Below are 24,589 nucleotides of genomic sequence, written 5' to 3'. Positions count from 1 at the left end.
AAACTGAGTAACAATAAATCCATTCTATGACTAAATATCATAAAGATATTGCTTTATCTCATTTTCTATTCTCTCATTCAACATGAGATAAATATTTTCAAGACATAATATAAAAATAATATTATTCATAAGTTTAAAATTAACATAATTTACGTTTTTATATACTACCTAAATATAAATTCATATTCAATTTATAATTTAATGAAACATCATGTACTATGTAAAATGTATTTTAAATAATAATAGGAAATATTATTATACCCTATATTATGACCTTTTACAGTCTTTAATATCTCTAGCATTTATATATATATATATATATTTTTTTTTTTTATTTTTATATGTATATTTACACATCTTTTATTATTCTTGTATATATATATATATATATATTTATTTATTTGTTTATTTATTTAAATAAAAAATATCCTACATACTATTTAATAAGTTTATAAAAAAAAATTATATATATATATATATATATATATATATAATTTTTTTTTTTATAAACTTAATAAATAGCGTGTATGATATTTTTATTTAATTTAGAGTCAAAATTAATTAAAAACTTTCTGTAGCTAAAGATTTGTTTTTTTCAATACTATTTCTAGATAAACATAGCTTTCTAGTAAAGAAATTATGGTCGAAAATTTGATAAATTTTATTAAAAACCAGAAATGCAAATTTATCTCTGAGAAACATACTTAATAATAATAAGATTATCTATCGTCGATTTCATTAATATTCGAATAAAGAATGTATACGGATAGAAAAAAAATGATGAGAAAAAGAAAATCGATTAATGAAACAATGTAACAGGAAAATAGATTTGTATTTAAACAAAACTAATTAAAAGATTTGGTATACTATTTAAAAATTATAATTTATAGAACAATATGGTGTATGTATTATTCGTATATATAAGAAATAAAATGAAAAAATAAATTGGAAAAAAATATATTCAAATTTATACATGAATGTAAAAGGTAAGGGCATGGAATTTTTATAAAAAATAAAATTGTAATATAAAGTAAGAAGTCTTTTTAAACCATTTATAGCTAATTAAACACAAAAATTTAAAATTAATTTTGTCAGTGCACCTAGAATGAAAAATAAAATAATAAAATATTAGAATTATATAGAAAAACTAGAGCAATAACGATACTTTTGCTACACGGAGATTAAAATGTCAGGTTAGTATTAAATTGGATAACACGGATGTAGCACATAACTGGCAAACTTGATAAATTTAAACTTAATTATTATAGTTAAAGCAAATAAATGGAAAATATTTTATTTGCACTTAAAATAATAGTTTTATGTACTTTCAATTTAATACTGTACATTTAACTCGCCATATGTAACTTTAGTATTTGAAAGCATTTAGGTATTTAATTAAAGCTTACTTCAATATCCTTTTCATATTAATTCCAAAATTCCATTATTTTCACAAGCTAATTGTTAATCCAATACACTTGCAAATACACAACCTTGAAAGCAAATGTATTTATTTGTTCATGAATTTTTCTTCAAAACATAAATTTTTAAATTTAGCGACAACTTGAAAAAAATAATTTAATCACCCCACGGATCATAAATCTAAATGGATAATCCGGCAGTGTTCTACGAAAACATAATATTGAACATTATCTTAAGGCTATTCTTAGTGTAAACATAAATATAAGGTTACGCTTTATAGTGCTCTCGTTAGGCACAGTAACTATTTATAAAATGTACATAATAAGCAAGCATTTAAAAGCTTTAATAAAATGCAAATCTCCATAATTTCATTTAGAATTTTGAGTAGTATTTATAACGCTAATTACCAAATGGATAATATAAAACCTCTACCAATACATTTAACATTGAATATCTAGAAATCCTTTCATATTAATTACAAAATAGGATAAAATATATTTTAATTCATAAACTGGCTTATTAAAAATAATGAAAATATTGAATAATAGAGACTATTACTGTTCATTAATAAATTTTTTATTCTATAATTAAGTAAAACATAAATTGAAATTATTGGATTAATCAATTCAAAATGTAAGTTGGATATTCATAAATTATATAAAAATAAAATATTCTTTGAAATATTAAGAGTACGTAAAATTCCATTTCAATTTAATTTATCGATTACAATTTCAATAATTTACCTTCGATTAATATCAAAATTATTTTCTTATATAAATATTGAATAAAAATTATAGAGAAAAATTTCATTCCAAGCTTAGCTGTAATTATCTAAAGGAGCCATTACTAAAATTGTACATTTTAAAAGCCAGAATTGTTCAGAATTTTTTAAAAATCACTAATAATCGACACCCATCATTAAATATTGCCATTACATAGTATAAGTTTCCTAAATAATAATAATCGAAACAAATAAATATAAAATATTAAGATCTAAGATAAAGTAAAAATGAATAAATCTAAAAAAGAAGAAAAGAGGAATTGAGAAAAATTTAATTAAGAAGTTAAAAAAAAAAAGAGTGCGTACTTTTTTTATTTTCACATTATTAACTTCGAGTAATACTGACTTTCATCGAGTAATTTTTATTGTATTCTCCTATACGGTTACAATACTAGTTAGCTACATTGCAATTTGCTAAGTTTTTTACCTAATAATAATAACTATAATATAAGTAATATTGATGAAAATTCTGATATTTAAAAACAGATTTTTAGTAATTTATTCATTGAATTTGATGCATAAAAATTAGAGAGAGAAAAATCGTTTAAAATATTATGTAGAAGAAAAATGTAGAAAATGTGATGAAATTAAATGTCTATTTTAACTGTAAATGTATCGACTTCGATTCAATCACAATTTTATCATTCAATTTTATCTTTTCGTGTAATTGAAAATTTAACGTATACCCGTTAGACTTAAGTATACAAGTATTTTTTGAAATACGAGTACTCTTTATAGAAGCTTGCCATTTATCATCAGTAGGAAATGTCGATATTGGAAGTCTGCCAATAATTATGCAGTAAATCTGAAGGATGTCGCACAATCACCAGCTGTAAATTTCTTAACTGTCTTTGCTTCCTTCCTACTCCCAATATAATTCAAAATCTATACATCAGGAGTGTCTGGTGGGGTAATAATGAGAGAGAGAGAAAACTATTGTAATTATAATTGAAATAAAAGAATTAAGATTGGCAGTTAAGAAGAAAAATGCATTAGTTGGTAAGAAATAGGGAAGATTCGGCAATTTGACTATCATTAAAATTTCACGATTTTATATCCAAGTTATATGCAGTTAATGCACGAACAGAAAAGAGAATGGTGATAGAGTAAAAGATAGCGAAATAGATAGTCTGCGTGGGAGAGTGAGGAGGTCAGATAGATGTACGATGAGGGGTGGGTAGAGGGGAGTGGTGAGACAGACAGAGAGAGTGAGAGAGAGAGAGAGAGAGAGAGAGAGAGAGAGAGAGAGAGAGAGTGGAGAGAGGAGAAAAGCGGAAGAGAGAACTTTGTCACCTCAAATATAGTGCATAGCATTTATACTCCTAGGCTGTCGTAGCCATAGTTGCGAAAGAACGTGTGAAGACGGAAAGGTCAATAACTCAGCCGTGCACCAACTGTTCCACGCTGAATCATAAAGTGGGAGGAGAAAACCGTTCGTGGCAGAAGTCGAAGAGCATTTCTCCTTTTTCGCCTGCTTGCCGAAATCTTCCCTCTTCGATGCTGCAGCATTACAAGCGCCATTGACTTTTAAATTTTCGAAATCTAACTAATGCTCTTAAGCTGATGTATCGAAATTTATTCTCCGAATAATAAATTATATTTTTCACTATTGCCAACTCACTGCATTGATATTATACCCGTAATTTGACAAGATATTGTTGGTTTATGGCAAATTTTCATGTTTGCTACCTATTTATTGCACGCTGTTTGAAAAATATGACAATCTGTATATTTAATCTAATTAAGCATCCAACTCAATGACCTAAGTGAAGAAAAAAGAAAGATTATACCATATAAACCATATTTTAAAAAATAACGAAGCGCAAATATCAGCCTTTAGTCAAATGTTACATACATACGTCCTTTATTAAAAAAAAAAAAAAAAAATGCAAATAAATACTCAGTTATAGAATATTAATTTTCGTAGCGTAGAATCTATAAAATTCACTAAATAAAAAAAATCTCATAACAAAAGTAAAAACGAAACAATAAACTAAGCATTTTTCCTTTAATTACCAATAATATTGAACATAAAAATCATAAGAAAGTGACGAACTCACGAGCAAGTCTATGAATATAAAGTGAACTGAAATATATTTTATTCGTGTCAACTAATAAATGATAAAATAATTATAAAAATGGCACTCTAATTTAACATAAATTATCTGTATAAATATTTATTACATCTACGAATTACATTAAATTCGTAGCAACCAATTATACATTTTTAATATATATTTACATAATAAAATATATTGATAAAATAACTTTTATAATTTATGAAATTATTAAATTCCTGTGTATATTTTCAATTTAATAAAAAAAAATCGTAATATTCAATCCACTGTTACGATAGTTCATTTTCCCTTATATTATTTTTAAATATTTTGTTTCCTGCTCGGATTCACTTTACTTTGTATCCCCTACACTTCACATATTTTTCCAAGTTATATATTATCTTACCGAAAATACCAACAATAATTTAAAGTTATAAATTGTTGCATAGGAGATGAAGTAGAAATATCCTTTTTTTTTTGTTTTTTGTAAATCAAAAATATTTTTTGTCTTCTCTTCGTCTATTTATGTATTTGAAGTGAAAAGTAAAAGAAAAAGAACTAAACTTAACTTCAAATTAATACGATTTATCTAAAAAAAAATATATTTTTATCTAATATTCGGCATCTATGAATAAATCTGATTATTTTCCAATACGTAACAACAGTGTTGAAACTAAAACTTCAGCCAATATAATATTTCAATTAAATATTAATATGCTTACGTTTAATAGATAAAAACATTAACATTTGACTTTTAAACAGAAAATTTTATTCTTACGATTTATCCAATTATTTCTATATCTCAGACTTGATATTTAATTCTTCCCATCCTCAAGACTAGCAAAATAAATGTTCACTTAAACAGAAAATTTAATAGAAATTTATGTAAATTGTATAGAAATATACTAAATTTTAACATGCTAATTATGTTTTGTTTTTATTTAAATTTGAGAAAATTTTTTCTAGATTTTTCATCGATAATCAGTAAAATAATCATTTTTTTTTTTTTTGTAATGTAATTATTTAAAATATTAAGTGAACTATATTTTTAACGAAAACTACACGTTACGTAATTTATTACAAAATAAACTTTAAACTCATGTAAAGAAACCATCGAAAGACACCTAGTACTTTTTTAATTACCAACATTATTTCTAATTGCTCTCATATATAAAGTACTAATCCACTACTATACTAATGAAGATTCAAAACATTATTAAAGTTTTAGTATACCAAGTATAATGAAGATTTTACGCGTGTGCGTGTATTTAAAATACTGTTTAATTAAAATACCTTTTAACATTTTTCTATTCCTTCTAATGATAATCTAACGATGGATGATGAAGGCATGTATTGAAAAGTAAAGGATTATTATTAAGAATGTAACATTATTATGATCAATGTATAAAATTGAAAATGAAATCTAATGTTAAAAATTCCAATTTTGATAATTTAGAAAACGAATTTTTGCATATTAAATCTACTTCGTTAAAAATATATGAAATTAATATCAACCTCCCAACATTTTTATTATTATATACTTTAACATTATTATTGTCTAATGTTTCGAATTTGAAAGCTAATCATTTACAACAACAAAAACCGTAACAAAAAACAAAAAACGTAAATTACGTAATAAAAAGAATATTCTTATATGTAAAAGAAGCGATCGACGGAATATGTAATCATACATAATGTAATAATAGTATATACAGTTTTATGTTGTACATGGATGACATAAAAAAAAGTTTTTTTAATGTTTCAGAGCGACTAAATGGTATATAACATAAATGAAAAAAGTGTAATTCTGGAATATTGAAGATTTGCAACAAAAAAAAAAAAAATTAATATTTTTCATTAAAAATTTATCCAAAATTAAAATAATTAAATAAATTGTTGCTTTATTTACATGTATATGTATTTAGAGCAAATTTGAATGAAAAATACCTATTGTAATTAAAACATTATGTACTATTTTTTCTTATATTTTCAAATTATATAATTAAATAATTATAATCGATACACCGGCGTCTTATTTCAAAGACAAAAGCTACAAAATACTTACAACCTATTGTAAAAATAATTATCATTGATCCACTCTTCAAAAAACAGTATATATTATCTTGTTTAATTATTAATTTCAATTATTATTACTTTATAAAAATTGATTTTCAATACGGAACATAACAATATAGGTCAAATACAAATTCTTAATACAATCAAAACGAGAATTATAAAATGCGATAATTCTTCATTTAATATGTCGATGTAAAATTCCATAGTTTCAATGCGCATTTCTATAAAAACCTTTATTGTTTATTATTGCAGACTACGTATTTATAATTGGTCCGTATATGGTCCGCGAAAAAATATATATATATATATATATATATATATATATATATATATATATATGTATATATATATACATAATAAAAGTGACACACGCAGCATATATAATTGTCTCACGTACTTGATAAATCAGAAATGGAGCGTACATACTACGAAATATGTCAAATGCAAAATTCGCAAAATTTACCAGCGAGTGGTATTGACGGATTGAAGGTTTAATTTCTTTTCATTTTTCCATTATCTTGAAAGCAGAGGAGACAAATGAAAGAATTTGAAAAACATGAAGTATCAATTTGTGTCTTAAACATGAATAATGGATGAGATTTAGTATGATTTCTTCAAGAACCTATAGATAATTACTAGATACAACTTTTAATAATAAATTATTTTTAATTAAATATTTGAAGTTAATTTAAATTAAAATGTTTATCCCTATAAATAATAAAGGCTCTGTATTAGAAAAAATAATTTCCTATATTTACACACATATAAATATATAAATAGTATATAAATTCATATTATATGGTTAATTTGGTTATATACTCGTAATATATAATCTAATTAAATTCAATCACATGAACTCAGTTTTTTCTCATAAAAGACATTTTGTAATAAAAATTTGTTTACAACTAGAACAATTTTAAATAAAAATTATGAAATTTTTTAATTTTATACAGTAACGCAGGATAGAATTTTGGCAATTTATAAAAATATTAATTTGAAATATCCTTAAAAGAAATATATAAAAAATATGTGATTTATATTAAATTTATTGATATTATTATGCAATAATAAGTGAAAAAAAAATGTGAACATTTAAACATTTTACAACATAATTCTTTTTTAAAAACTTTAAAAATACTTTAAAAATACAACTAATTTGATGAAACTTCTTAAGTTATTGTAATTTATTTTAGGCACGATAAGTATTTTATATAATATCGAAGTAACTTAGTTAAATCAATTATTTAAGATAAAAAATTTAAAAAATTTGTACTAAAAAAATTTGTAATTAAGTACATGAGTGAATGTGTCTGTATTTTTTCCATTTTTTTTGTTCTCACATTACTCTTAATTTATAGATTCTTATAACTTATTTATTTTTTATTTACTTACTTATTTCCAAAATACAAGATAAATTATTATAATAATTGATCGATATAACGTTTATGCAATTAAAAATCTACGGTGTTAAATATTTTGACAAAAGTAATAAGTCAAAGGGATAAATAACACCGGTAAAATTTTACATTCGATTTTATAATTTTTAATTAAAATTGTATACATATATAATCGTTGTTTACATAAATATCTTTTATGTATTGTTGTATGAAAACTATAGTTTTTACTCCAAATTATCTATAAATTGTTCAATTTTCAATTATATTTATCATTTTCATATCATTTTCTGTTTATACTTAAATTATACCATATATAATCATCGTACTGACTCCTTTTATCTAAATATTTTTATCAAATTAACCCAATCGTAATCAAAATTCATGTTCTATATTTCTGCAATATGTATCCTTTCAAACTGTCATCTATTTTTTATATAAAAGTTATTTTCAATCGTATAGAATAAATTTAAAGTTTTAAAATTTACTTAAGCTATGTTTTCTTATCGAAGATATTGAAAATCATCAAATATCAAGTTTTTAACTGTAGTAACAGAATATTTTTAAGTTTAAAAGTGAAAATATGAAATAATAAAAATAAATAATTATGTTTTTCCAGATAAATATATTATGTAATTTTCATTAATAGTAATTTAAGGATTCAAATTACCTTAAATTATAAATTATATTATAATATTTCATTTCTGGTTAATTCTATATTTTAAGACTTTGTTAAGTATTAAAGTTTTTGTAATTTGTCGTTAAAGTTATTTCATTCAATAGATACAATTGCATTATTCAATTCATTAAATTTAGAATATACATGAAGGTTCAAGAAATTTTTCGCACCAAAATTAAAGTCACATAAAATGAAATTAGTAAAAATATTCTCTACGACAAAGTATAATAAACTGTAATAAAATAAAATTCCTCTAAATTTTCTTTATATGATTATTATAAAGTTAGACTACTAAATTATTGGCTCAAATTAAAGTTATTAGACTAATTTTTTTTATATGCATTTAAATATATATATACACACACACACACACACACACAAACAAACAAACAAACAAACAAACAAACACACACACATATATTATGAGTTTGAAAACTTTTGAATAAGAACAGAATGTTTCAAATTATAGAAATTTAATAAACTAATTTGTAAATTTATCGCTATAATTTCGTTGAACAATTTAAAGAAAAATAAGAATCCGTGGTAAAAAAGACTGGCTGATTGAAACTTGGAAAAATTTATCAATTCAACTATCTAAGAAAAAAGATAAGCAGAGTAAAAGAAGCTTTATTACTTTTTACAGTCACTCATACATTTCACATAATATATGCATAAGGCCATTTTTCTTAAAATGTTTAGAAAGTGGTCAAAGTAACAGTCTGAAAAGTTTTCAACCTCTTGGCTGAGCATAAATGTAACCATAAAAAGTCACCGTTATTAGTTTATGAGTATGTAGGAAGGAATTTTACTCTATTATATGTATATTTTATAACGCACTCTATGCAAGTGTAATTTCAGTCCACAGTTGCGAAACTTGCAACAAAAATAATAATAATATTGTATACAAAAAAGAGATGCCAAAATAATTATTTACCTCGATAAATTTTGTGATTTTTGCAGGTGGATCACAATTTTTATGTTATTGCACACAATCATTGATTTTGATAGTTATCACACTTGCAATATGGAAATTAAATTTTAATAAATTTGAGAAACATGACATGCTAATATTTGGATATTATAAAAACTGGCAAATAGTAGCTCAAACATACCGTATTCTCGCGAAATTAGTTTTCAATATATTTCGAAGTTATTGTACTATGATAAAAACTTAATTGCAAATACAAATTTCGAATTATTTCAAACTATTACATAACCATTAGCAAAATATATTTGATGTATACTATGATGAATATATAAAATTAATATAGTGAATATCATTCACATTATCACTGGAGGAAGACAGCTAAATGATTTTTAATAGTTAGGAGAGACTTCAATACCCTAACATATATCTGAACTATGTTATTCTAAAATTATTCGATTAAGAAGAAGGTTCAAGAAGTAGTACAGATCATTTATAATATAATATCGTTTATTAATATTTATCTTACACCAATAGCATTCAAAACGTGCTATAAAATAATTAAAATTGATTGTATGTTGATTAATAGCAATTAGGGGAATTTTTAATTTTGATAATTTTAATTTATAAATAAGTTAACAATAGACTTAAATTATATGGTATCCACGTCTACGTTTAACATTGATCATATGTATTATTAAAGATTCACGAATATGCTTGTGATTCATAAAATTTTTTGGAAATAATCTAAACTGACCATTATTTATAATTTTTGTGTGAAAATCATTTAAAATTTTTAATAATAAATAATCCAATTAGTATAAATATAACAGTTATAGTATCTATAGTTATTAATAAGTAGTTGGGTAGTATACACAAATGGTATATTTATAGATATATTTATAGATAGAATAAAACTAAATTATGCATCAACTTATTTTCTTGTGTAAATTCAAGTAAAGAAATTTCATTTCCAATGAAAAAACAAAATCAATCAATTGGTGATTTTATCTTATATTTAATCCGAAGTTTGTATACAAGTTTTCTTTAAATATATTGCAAAATTATAAATGCATATAATAATAATAAAAAGCATTGATAGTAATAAATAGTAATAGCATATCAATAAGTATAACTGCAACTTTATTGTATAAATGATCAATAATAGATGACAATGAATTTTTGAAAAATGATAAAAATTTGTTGAATCAGTGTTGCAACTCTGAAAATTAAATTTATGTTAGTCAACATGAACGGTATACTATATATTACACGTAGAACATTAGTTAACAAATTTTTTATATTCCAATAAAATATCCTCTCTATAAAATATTTATAATAAAATTGTTTTCAATCACTATTATAATTGTCTATTTATTCAAACTTACGTAAAAAACTAAGTTTAATAAATTAATGAAAATATATTAAATTGTTGTTTACTCGAATGAAAGACATTGGCTTAGAAGTTATAAGACATAACATATAATCTTCTACATTCTTAAGAAAACTATATATTCTGATAAATGCAACAATTCGTAATTGTCACACTCTTATGTATACAAATGACTAATATATTTATTTCTCCCTGTTGTTCTGAAAATTTATATAATCAAAATTCAATTCAATATAATAATGTTATAATATATATATATATATATATATATATATATATATATATAGCAGGTTATTTTCCACTTTTAAAACCATCTTTGAAAAAAATTATTATTTGTACGAATCTTTGTAATTTATCATGTATATAAATATTTAACATTTGACGAAATTACTAAATCATATCTAATTCAACTTCTTATATAAATAAGTAATTTGTATTATACTGAATAACTGTTGAAATTGCATAATAAATATGTAATATTTGTTTCCTCAAATAACTTACTACATTCCTCTCTAGTATTATATATTTTATTATTAAAAATTGTTATTGATTTATGTATTTGCTTATCTCGTTCATATTTTCTCTGGACTGTAAGTAAAGTAAATAGAGAGTAATAGAATGAACTAATAATCTATGAGAATGAAATGTATAATGAGTAATTAAGTCTCTTTATATTCTTTATAGATCTTTCTTTATTTATTTCTCCTATTTACATTTAAAACTAAATATTGAATTGAAATTTCTTATTTTAAAGATGAAGTTGCTAAGAAATATAATACAACAATTGCAGAACAGTTGTAGATTTCTACATCAACTTTAAAATCAATAGTTTTTGAAAATCTAATAATAATTCATCTATGACTTAATAAAATTTTAATAATACAAAAATATCTGCTATTCTCAAGATGATATAAAAATGTTTGTTTTAATCGTTATTATATTTGGAAAAGTTTTATCCGTTCAACAAATGATCTTAATTGGAATGAATTGAAAATGTATGGAATGATCATGAAAAAATGAGAATATTGATCATGTAACGTCATAAAAATGAATTTTTTAAAATAGTTTTAAACGAATAATATTTAAGCGAATATCTTTCGTTTTATGTAAAGTTTATACTGGAAAAAAATTATTACGCACTTTTCATATTCACTGCGAGATCGATGAAAGCTCATTGTGTTCAATGAAAGCTTCTGAACAGATTAAGATGAATGAAGTCTACTTAATCGAATCTTTAAGCTAAGTAGCATCAAGTGTCTTTTTCTCTTGTGATGTAGTGAACAACCTTGTTTTGACCTGTCATGTCAATAAAATGCAGTGCCTTTCATACGGAACTTAAAGTAACAGAATAATACGTCAATGAATCAGAAGCATGACATTTAAAAAATTGTTATGTACAAAAATTCGGTCGTACTTGTAATTTCAATAAACAAAATACGCTTATGAATCTTAAGAAATATTTAAAGACTTTAAAAAGTGCTAATTATCTATTTGTCAATTTATAAAAAGACGTAAATTTAAATACAAATTTTGTTTCACTCGCTACAGGAACTTAATCTCCTCCAAAAAAACAAAAAAAAACAAAAAACAAAAAACAAAAAAAAACAAGTCTCGTACAATATAAATAATATTCTTATGTATATTTACCGTAGTAGAATTTACTTTAAATTTTACTTTAAAACTAAACTCTTGTACATGTACTGCAAATAAATGGCCACCGATCGGTTCTTTGCACTCAATACACGTACTCATCGTTGTATAAAAACACATCGATCATCCTTGCGGAAGTGTAATTGCATTTCAAGCAGACTACCATCGAAAGGGGAGAAACCCACATACATGTAGACTGGAATGGATTGGGCGCCAGTTTCTATTACGCATACCACACTATGAATTTATCCTTATTTCTTTATAATTTTTATATTGTATTTATCATGTATTCATGAATAACGTTGCAATCGCATATTAATGCAATAGTTTTAAACGGGAATTCAGTATTAATAATTAAATGCAAATTATATCGCTAAATCAAACTAGAAATTCCAAAGAAATGGAAACCAGTAGTAAAACAAATATTTTTCAAATTAATATATCAATTGATGCATCCTCCACTTTCATGACTGCAAATATAAACAATTGAATTCTATACAATCTCATCTCAGTATAAAATTATATCTTAACTGAAAGGCGAAGATTTCTTATTCAATAGAACCTAGTTTACTTAACAGATTTTACTTAATTTCAAAATATATTTTCATCTTTCTTAAAAAAAAAAACAGTATCGTATCATTGTTAAGTGTAATTACAATTTTATTTAAAATGTCTTTATTAAAACTTTTTCCAAATTCTACAACAAAAAAAAATTTTACCATTATTAGATAGTTAATATAAATACAACTAAATTTCAAAATCTTATATACGTAATATTTCATTAATATGCTATAAGTTAATATTAAAATTACGTGAAAAGTCATTACGATAAAAGAAACTCACAAATGTTAAAAAAAAAATAAGTTTTTGACAAACATGCGAATGTATTACACAATGAGTTACGTAAATGAGACGAGATGCATGAGTAAATCGAAAATGGTAAATTTATTGAAATATAAAACTAACCAAAATTAGAAAATATTTTTATTATAAAATTTTTATAATCTTAGATCAATATCAAATTTAAAAAATACGATAAACCTTATGTAAGATATATTACTTCATCGTGTGTTTGTAAGTAATTAATAATTAATAATTATTAATAAAAATTATTAATTATTAATTCATACTACTATTTAAAGTATATCCATATAAATATTACTAAATATATTTCATCTTACATTTTACGCCGAAAATTCAATTATTTATTATTAAAATATATTAAAACTTAATATTATTTACTTTAAAATTGAATTAATACAAATATAGAAAAATAATTACTCCAAATTTTTTAAAAATCTATGTTTTACAATTTTATTTACAATTTTTTTTACTAGAAGTAAATTCAGGGAGAAAACAATTTTTTACTTTACATCAGTTCTAAACGCTTTTAAATAACTTGAATAAGTTTATTATCTTCTCTTCCCTCTCTTCTACTGTAGTGAATTTGTTTTTCAATTTAATTGTTATATTCTTGCCTTATTAAACAAAGATTCTTAGGCAATCTCGTGACAAAGACTTGCAGTCACGGACTTTACACCCGACAGTTTCATATTACAATTTAAACAATTTTTTACACTACATTTCATAACTTTTCTGGTGAGTGAAATACGCTTCATTCGTCCATACTTTGATTCATGTTACAATAAGTATTTTTAATTTCAATTAATTTACAAACTTATATTATAGTTATTTGGATTATATTAATAAAAAATAATCATGCATTTTAACTGATATATTAATTGCTTTAAATATGTTATTATGATTTTTATTATTCGTTAATCGATAAAACTGTATTATTTAAAATACAAATTTGAATTTCAACTGGTAAATCACTTTGTATAGTAATACACTTCACCTTATTTTTCACTTATGAAAGTCAGAAAATGTAAAAGATGAACTAATATAAATCTGCATTAATAAAATTTGTATACCCAAAAATAAAAATTTTTAATGCAAAGATTGTTTTTTATGGTTATTCTTCTCTTTTAAAATAAACATACTTTATACAAAAACATAAACGATAAGAAAATTCAATACTTAATTTATAAATTCTCATGTTCGTCAGTTATATTGATATTATCACTAAATTGTAACTAATATTCACAAACGAATTTTATCAATAACCAGCAGCATAAAAAAAATAGATCAATAGAATTTTAACACATCAATAATTCAAAATAAATTTTATTTATAAATTTCTATTTAAATGGAAAATATTTTATTTCATATTTACAGTAGAATTTTACATATTTATTCATTATTTATAAAATAGTCAATAAAAGACTTATAAAAATCAGTGCCAATATGGAAATTTACTTTTTCCATATTATTATTTGTGGTAGGACATACTCCTACATTAAGTCCTATAACTTTGTTTTCATAATACATCGGAGCACCGCTATCACCCTAAAATTTAGAATAACATAAAAATATATGTAGACATATGTATGTAAATTAATTTGTGTAAATTTTAAATTGAATAACTAAATCTATTCTCGACATGGTTTATTAAAAACAATGTAATTTTCTTATTTACTGGGCTTATATTATCATTTTATTCTCTAATGTAGAAAATATATAATTCTTAAAAAATGTTGTTACAATTTACATATGATTCATACTATTCGAAATATAAAGAATTCTAACTTATCAAGAACATAGAATTTATTGATAATTTTTAATCAAAATAATTTTCTGATAATAATATATTTCATACTATTTTATTATAACTCCATCGAGCAAATCTATTAATCTATATAAATCTAAATTAAAAAATTACATTTGATTACTGTTTAAAAAAAAAATTGAAAGTTACTAATTATGTAAAAATCTTGTATTAATATATTTATATATCATTATCATTAAATTATCATCTCTCTATTACTCTAAGCATCATGCGTTAAAATTGATTAATATACTTTCTTAAAATATGCATTCTATACAACGTTTTAGTTTAAGAAATTAAGCCTTTAATTGGTATTCAGTATAAACAAATTTTAAAATTATATATTGTAATAGAATTAATTATTTTTTCAATAATATTATTAAAAATATTAAACGTAAAAAGAAATAACTTACAGAATTTAATAATGCAAATGGATTTGAAGAAGAACATAGAAATCTTTTTTCAAATTCTGATACTTCTGCATCTTCGTACAGAGATTTTTCTTTACATACATTATTATTTATGATTCTGGCTCTGGCCTTTTTCATATTTATAATACTTGGGTTATTGGCTGATTCAGCCCATCCTATTATATTAATCTCTAGGTTGATTAAATTTTCATTCGAAATAGTTGAGAAAACCGCTGGTCGAATATGACGCCGTACGGGACTAGATAACTAATAAAAAAAATTTAAAGATAAAAGACACGATAATTTATAAAATTATAAACAAAAAATGGGTATATTAATCTAATTTTTTTATATTTATAATCTATAAAGTCTAAGAAAATTAACGTTTTAGATAAAATTGAAAAGAATTGGAAGAAGAACAAAAAAATCGATATAAGAATCCGATATAAGAATTCGATTTTTTCAACAAAATATAAAAATATTTCTGAAATTTATAAAGCCTAATTTATTAAATAAATTGATCAGCAACAATATTTAATCAACGGCCAATATATATATATATATATATATATATATTAGTAAACAAATTAGATGAACATGTAATTGGTCTCACTGATCTTCATCTAAAATATTATTTAATTCATAACAATAGTTTATTAAGTTAATAATCAGTTATCTTTGAAACAAATTCAAGAGGTTTTTCCATCTTTACAAAAAATATAAAATGTTATATAGTGAAATAGATAGCTATGATTTAGCATATTAAATATGTAATAATGAAGTATCTAATCAACAAATTACTTGAATTCAATGTTATTAATTAATACTAAAGAAGCATAAATTATTAAGTAGCATTTACATAAATAATATAACTAATTCGGTTATAAAATTTTAAATGATTTTTAAAATCATTAAGCTTGTATTTTTATCACTTAAGGAAATCTTATTTCACAAATTGCTATAATTCAATGAAAAAGTAAAGACTCGCACATTGCAATATTTGAATTTTACAATAGTTTGAAAAAATTCTGTTTTAATCTAAAATTTAAATTCATTTTAATTGATTTATTATTAAAAAAAAATGTAGTTTTAAAATAAATTTACCTTTACAATCGCTATATCATGTCGGTTAATACTATCTTCTTCCTCATCGATCTCCATCCAATCAGAATACGTAACCCACCAGGATGCATTATGCAATCTATTAGCCGTTATAACATTCGATCCAATTAAGAATCTAAGGTTATCAATTGTTTTATCTTCCAAGCAATGAGAAGCAGTTAAGATATGTTGCCGTGATATAACTACTCCACTACATTGAAAATCAAATTGCTCCTCTGAGTCAATTTCAAACATATACAAGATAGCTGTGATACCGGGATATTCTGTACTTTCTACATTTCTAACGTTACGCCCAAACAGGGGACTCGCATAAATGAGTTTATATTGGATACCTAAAGAATTAAGAAATGATAATATCACAATATTTTGATTTATTCGCTAATTTTGTTCGTAAATTAATAAAAAAACTTATTACTTACAAAAAATAAGACTATGAATCAGAATCGGAAATATGTTAAACTGCATGCTGGTAATATTCAAACATAATTCGACATTTATTAATAATCTTAAGAAATATTTACATTTACAATATAAAATATTTAGATTATTAAAATATATTACAAAGGGGAAAAAGTAAAAGAAAGTGTTGCTAAAAAGAAAAAGCATTAAGAAATGCATGAGATTCCTCAAAAATCGAGAGAATATATTAGTAAGAAAGATAAGTAAGAAAAAAAAGTAACTGAAAAAGATAGAGGGTTTATATTGCAGTAAACGTGTAACAAAAGAATAGATGAAGAATTTATAAATGATATTAGGACTTAATTCGGTAAGAAAAAATTTTTTAGCACAAAATGGAAAAAAAAAGTTAATATTTTGAAAAAGTTTAAAAGAGAATAAGGATAAAAGAATAAAAGTAATAATTAGGTAACAACTTAGAAAATTTAAGATAACATAAGTACCAAGAGAAAACAAATTACAAATGCAATTGTAAAACAAGAAAATTTTTGTGTTTATTTGAGGAACAAATGAAAAGCTTCGATGTATCGTGATAAATAAAACATACAGCACATCTTATTTATAACAATAAATATGACAATAATATGATTAAAGACAGATGGAAATTATTAACACTAATTGAAACTATATTTATCAAATTGTCGAGAATATGAAATGAAAAAAAAAAACAAAACACAAGAAAATTCATGGATATATTTCTGAAGTAAATCGTAGTAACCATTAATTATTACAATAACAAATTATTAATCGAGATAAAAAATATATATATACTGTGCAAGTTTAGAAAATGGGATTAATAGAACGATAATAAACATTTTGTGCAACAGGTTGAATAAATTAATCAAAGATTGAAATAAAGAGTAATGAAGATTATTGAATCAAATAAATATTAAAAAATAATATATTTTAATCATTTTTAGTAGTAAAATGATAAAATATGGTTTTTCTATAAACTGTCTTAAGTAACAACAAAAAGGAAATGTGATAATTTGCGTAAAATACAAGAAATAAAAATTCAGTTAAAAAGGTGCGTTAATGATGTATTATTATTAATATAGAAGGGTATGTGAATGTCACATATGTTAATTGAATTAAATTTTAAAGAAGAATGTGGTTAAAAATATATGTAATAATATAAGTATTTATCGGCAATGGAGAATATGGTAAAAAAAAAATTAAAAATGTTATAGCTAATTTATAGAGCATACAAATATACAAAAAAGCTTGAATTATATCAAAGGAAAAGTATGTAATAGAATGTAGTAGAGTTTTTTTTTTTTAGTAATATTATTTTTATATAAAGTTATCAAAATGAAAAGAAAATCTTGGTAAAATAACAAAGAATATATAAAGTTCGAATACAATAATATCGTACAATATGTTCTTTAAAAAATTATAATACAAGGCAATATAATAAAAGAATAATTGCATACGGATAGAATAAAATAATAAGGTAATAACAGTAAACTGAATAATAATAATAATAATAATATCATCATAATCACAAATAAAAAAAACAAAAACAAATAATAGTTATAATCACGATAAAATATTGAGATTAGTCAAGTGTACTCCGCGAAAGCGTTGTTAAGACTATTCATCCTAATGGTGTCGGAACATCCTTATCTTGAACTCACAAAAGCTTTGGAGAGAAATTTTCAGCAATATCAATGACAATTGCCGAAGCTGAATACGCAACACTGAACTATTCTGCACAATAGAAGCTACACGACACGATTCTCATCCAAATTGACTGCCGACTCGCATTGCAATAAACTTACGTGTACATATAATAACGTGCAATCACTTTAGAATTTCCTCTATTAAACGCCATTATAATTGCAGAGTGAGAGAAGGGGAAGTAATATTCGGGATTATTATCGATTTTAAAAATTTAATTCTTCCAACGGCTAACAGAGGAGAAAATAATTTCGAATTCAAGATCTTGGTAATGCGAGTATGATATAAATCATGGAACTTTAAAACATTCTACACAAAGTAAATAAGACAATTTTACTTAATAAAAACTTTCTTTTTTTTTTTTTAATATAATGAATAAATTTGGTAATAGAAGCGCAAAAACTATTGTTAATATTCCTTAAACAATAGCCTTTGCTCAATTTTATTATATGTTGAGTGTTTTTAAGCTCAACCTTACGTGCTTAGATGGACAAATTTTTTAAATTGTTCCAACTAATATAAAGATAATTTTTCCTATTCAATTTATATCAATTATACACGAATTATATAATAAAAGAATTTATTACTCGTACAAATATTAATATTATCTATATTTTTCCCTATTTACCATATATGGGAAAATTCTTATGATTTTAATAATTTTCGAATAAATTTTTCTTTATTCTAGAAGTTTTTTTTTAATATCATCTGAAAATTTCATTAATAAGAATTTTCATAACTCATATTAAGATACTAATTTTCTAAACTATCTCACAAAGAATAATCAATAGAGAAAAAGTATTATTATTCCGCGATATGCTGGATTTTCTAATTTGGTAAAACTTGAGGTTTATCAAATTAATCTTTAAAAAGTTTGAATTTTTAGAATTTAAATTCATATACGAAAATTCCACGTGATCTTGTATTTCATAATTATAATATATTTCATTCGCATTATATTGAAATATCATGTTTAATGTTTAATTGTTAATGCGTACAGTTGGTATTATTACCTTTTTGTACTCGTGCTTTTGTATTTAAAATTTTTGAAAGCCTTAAATTATGAATATAAGATAAAATCGTAAATAAATTCGTATTATAGTCGAGTTATTAATAGCTCCCATTGATATTTGTGGCAATCAGTAAATGATTTTAATGTAAAATATGAGCAAACATGAAAACATTCGATGAATTATTAAAATTTTATTAATATAAACGATTATTTATAGCAAATAAAATATAATAACAAATGTCATATTCAAGTTACATTCATTGATTATGAAAGTGTAATTAAAAATGTAATTTGCGTAAAAATATAATAGATAAAGTCGGAAACTAATTTTATAGAAGACACAGGGAATCTTATGGAAAAATTATATAAATTATATAAATTATAAGCATTGTTGAATGAAAATACAAAAAAATAAAACATTATAATATAGGGTTGCAATATATTTCTATGATGATTTAAAAAAATCATATTAATAATGGGCACAATTAATGTTTAGCTCAAAGATGAGTGGTTTACTCATAGTATGGAAGTGAATGATTATTCAAAAAATATTTTCAAATCAAAATATATGATGAAATATCCATACAAACTGAAGTACGATTTCATAAACAAAATATGTTTTTCTAAATGAAATATCATGTTGACAGATTGTTTGGATTAATGAAAAGTTATTTCAGAACGTATATTTAAAGAGAAAAAACTAATTGATAACATTCTTTAAAAGTAATTAATAACAATATCTAAAAACATTAACATGTTCGTTTTATTTATTTTTTTTTTTTTAAATTGTTATCAAATTATGAAAACAATCATTTTCATTCAATAAATTTAAATACAACGAAAATTAAAATACATTATCACGAATTGAAGAACAATAAAATTTAATATATAAATTTTTAGAATAATGGCTCTAATTATTAAGATTTAAATAAATAAGACTTTTATGTTAAAATGTTAATCTTAAATGTTAAAAGATGGCACTTACAAGTGGAATTGTAGATAGGGAAGTCAATTCTAGACGCAATAGTAGCGCAATTAATAGTAAACTACGTAGAGTAATGCATCAAGTAGAAAATACTTTAGAAATGCTTTTTAATAATATAAGAAATTATTTTAATTTGTTTTTAATAAATAAAATCGTACTTTATTTATGCTTTAGAAAAGACTGGTAACTTAATGATGCAAAATTTTTTCAAAAAAATATAGCATAAGAAACAATACTTGTAAAATATCAAATTTTTTAATTTTATTTAATTCAAGTGTCACTCATTGTTTTGGTATCTTAACTATCTAAAATCTTAACTAATATTTACTTACCGAGTACTTCACCCTCTACTCTATGCCCATTAAATACGTCTCAATAAAAATATCAGCATTAGTTATATAGTTAATGAGCGGTAAATGTGCATGTTGTGTAAATAATTTATAATTTACACGTCACTTGTACAATACTCGTCTAGGCGTCTTCACAACGTTGGTGTGGGTTTTCTCATACGTGAGAGCATCATGTCCTGCGTCTTCTTTCTTTCGTATCGCTGTGCAGCATACCGACAATCCCTCTTCCGCTTCCTCCGCCGTCAAAGTACTCCCTCGCTTCTCCGCCGACGCCCATTCCTTTTGCTCCTCCGTCACTATCATCGTCAAAGCGTGTCATGTGCACGTTATCGCCTCGCCCATACCATCCCTCTACTCAGCAAAGACACCGAGCGTCTACATACGACGAGGATGACGGTGGTCAGAGCGTCGATGGAGCTGTGGGGTGGTGGCAGGAGGGGGAGGGGGGGAAGAAGCTTTGAAATGGGTGAGCTAGTTTAAGCCAAGTGCGAAACGGTTCGAGCCATTGCATCCTCTCTCTCTCTCTCTCTCGACCCTTTAACACTCTCGCTCGGCCGTTGGTTATTCCTGATACGCCTGACACACTGCTAAGGTTATGCCACACATAACCGGTCCCTCTATCTATCTATTTATCTCGTCTCGCGGCCGAGTTGCCCGCTCCCATTAAATTCCTTTCTACTTGCATCTGATCGCGTTGCACTCGCCCGAATATAATTTGTACTAACCAGCAATCCGTGCCAATGATTTTGACTCTGTAGCCGCACCCATTTCTTCTGCTACCTGTCGCTCCGAGTACACAGAAGCCCGAAATGGTTTACTCCTTCCTCGGCGACTTTTAAAACATCACGTACATATCCCGGTGCCTTCGGCACCCGCAAGAGTCACAAATTGCCACTTGAGTGACGTCGGATTCTTTAAATCTTTAAATATCTTTAAAAATCTTCCCTCACCTCCATTCTCTTAAAATCGAATGTATTCTTGTATAATTGCATATAATTTTGGTTCTGCCAATTCGTTCTTTTTCTTTATATTGTGGAGATGCGCGAAAAATCAAGATTTTTTAAACATAGCTTTTTTATCGCTGTCCCTATCATAAATAAATTTTTTACCCATATTATTCTATATAAATAATGTAAAGTGGAATTCTTGATATTTCGAAGATCGTTAACATTTCTTAATTCAATAATCCAATTGTATCAAGTAGAATTACTCGATATGTGTTTTGACGTATCCCTAAGAAATATCTACGTACGATTGCTTAGCGATAGTGATCTTAGAAGGTGAAATGTGATTATTTTACATATTTTTAGCGAGAATTGTTAAGAGTTGTATGTGCATGTGGTGAAATTTCAAAGACAAGAATAATCCATGAAACGTTATGTACGGTCTATCAAATCTGTATTCGCACTTTTTCAAGTACAAATGCATCTTTAATATTATTATTCATAATTCATAATTGTATTTCTCATGCTAGTTTGATTAAATTTATTAAATTATTCTTTAAAGTCATAATTAGAAATACAATGAATTTCTTATTATAAGTTTGTAGCTTTAACAATCGCATCCTACATACAATTCTACATACAATTAGCTTAATTTATTTTTATTAAAACATTCATTTTTTAAATCGAATGTAAAACATTGTATTTCATATAATTCTAAGACTTTTCAGCAAGAAATCATTAATCATTGAAGTCACATCGACTTTTTAATTTTTAATTTTTTTTAATTACAGGCCCGTTGTTTGTAAATCTTTACGCCTCGTCCTATTTCTTTTTCTTGTGAATTCAATAGCAGCAACGTCTATGTTCCCCTATTTCCAGTATCGCTTCTACTTTCTCATTATCGTGACTAATATTGACCGCTTTTATACTTTGCTAAAGCGTGTTTTTCATTTGCTATTTGGTAGTAGGCAACGATCATCACGTTCTTGCACTGGAATTCTCATCTACTCTTTTTTTATCTTTAATATTACTGCTATAATTTCTGAATAGATATTATTTCTCGAAAAATGTACGACAATGTTATATACATCTATATATAATTATTACTTGAATTCTCATAAACATTGGATATAATACATAACTATTATAGGATCCGTTTCCAACATAACAAACTACATATATATTTATATTGTCATCACGAATGAATTCTCATAACTCTATACTGAATGTTATTAATATTATAAATTAATTATCGGTATTACACTCCCAACCTCTGAGATAAGATTTTCTTTCAATAATTCTACTTTGGACCTAGTCGACATACTCCAACCGAAACATACGCGGAATAAAAAGATATTTTGTATCTCTACGAATGTAAGAAGCTGTTCCTTCATTTACATATTGTTAAAAAAATTATAAATTATTTGTCACTACATTATCTATTAAAAATTATTTGGAATTAATGAATAAATATATACGACGATACATTTCTGAAATATTTAACAATTACAAATGTTAATATGTTTAATGTGGATTAAATTAGTTTTCAGCCATGAAATAGTTAAATAATAATTCTTATCATTCTTATCTAAATGTATTATTAAGCATAAAACTAATTTAATCCACCATTACGTAACAAGTCTACACCTGTAGGAGCAAAATTTTATTAAACAAATAAGACCTATAAAAAAAGGAATTCTAGACTTCTTATAATTTTATTCGCTTAAACCATTGCCGCATTAATGATCGAGAAAGTTGAGTGATTAAATATAATAAATTTTATATGATTATGTGATTTAGATATGTATTGAGGTATCCAATTAATTGGATCGAGAGAAGCAGAGAAACGTTTATAATAAGATCGAATGATGATTTGGTAAATTAAATAATGAACATGCAAGTATTAATTTTTGATAATTTAGGATAAATTGATAAATACATCTAATTTAAATGACATTATTTTACCTGTAATAGTAAAAAAAAAATTTTTTTGTTAACAGTCGGCTGTATATAGTATAAAAAAATGGAAATATTCTAGTAAAAATGAATTATATTTAAGTATTCTTTATAAATTTATAAATAAACTATGATCGATAACTTAATAACCTCGTATATTTTACGAATGATTTTTATATACTAACTATGAACTTCTATAATCTGTTACTTTATAGTACTCGTTAATCCAAAAACATTAGATAACCATTAAATTTGTCTTTTTGCCGGTATTTGATAAGAATTTATAACTTGACACAGTTGGAAATAGAAAATAAGCTTTTAAATCAGATATTAGAGACGTAATAGAACTTTTCAAGCTATATAACTAAGAAAATAGAATTCAGCAATAACTATAAATGATAATTTATAGTAAAATTACTACTGTCTTGTTTGCTCTAATGTATGAAAGAATTTTTCATTTAAAGCTAAATCATTGCGTATATCAAAAGATTATAATAATATTATTCATTAATTAAATCAAATATTAAGTCTTAAACATAAATACTTTGTTTTACTTTATTTATGAAAACTGAATTTGTTCTATTCTCTATTTATTGTCGTTGATTCTTGGAAAATGACAATACAATGTAAAT

This window comes from Ceratosolen solmsi, unplaced genomic scaffold (assembly GCF_000503995.2).
Source record: "Ceratosolen solmsi marchali unplaced genomic scaffold, CerSol_1.0 scaffold13, whole genome shotgun sequence".
NCBI classification, from domain to species: domain Eukaryota; kingdom Metazoa; phylum Arthropoda; class Insecta; order Hymenoptera; family Agaonidae; genus Ceratosolen; species Ceratosolen solmsi.
This window is presented reverse-complemented; position numbering follows the sequence as displayed.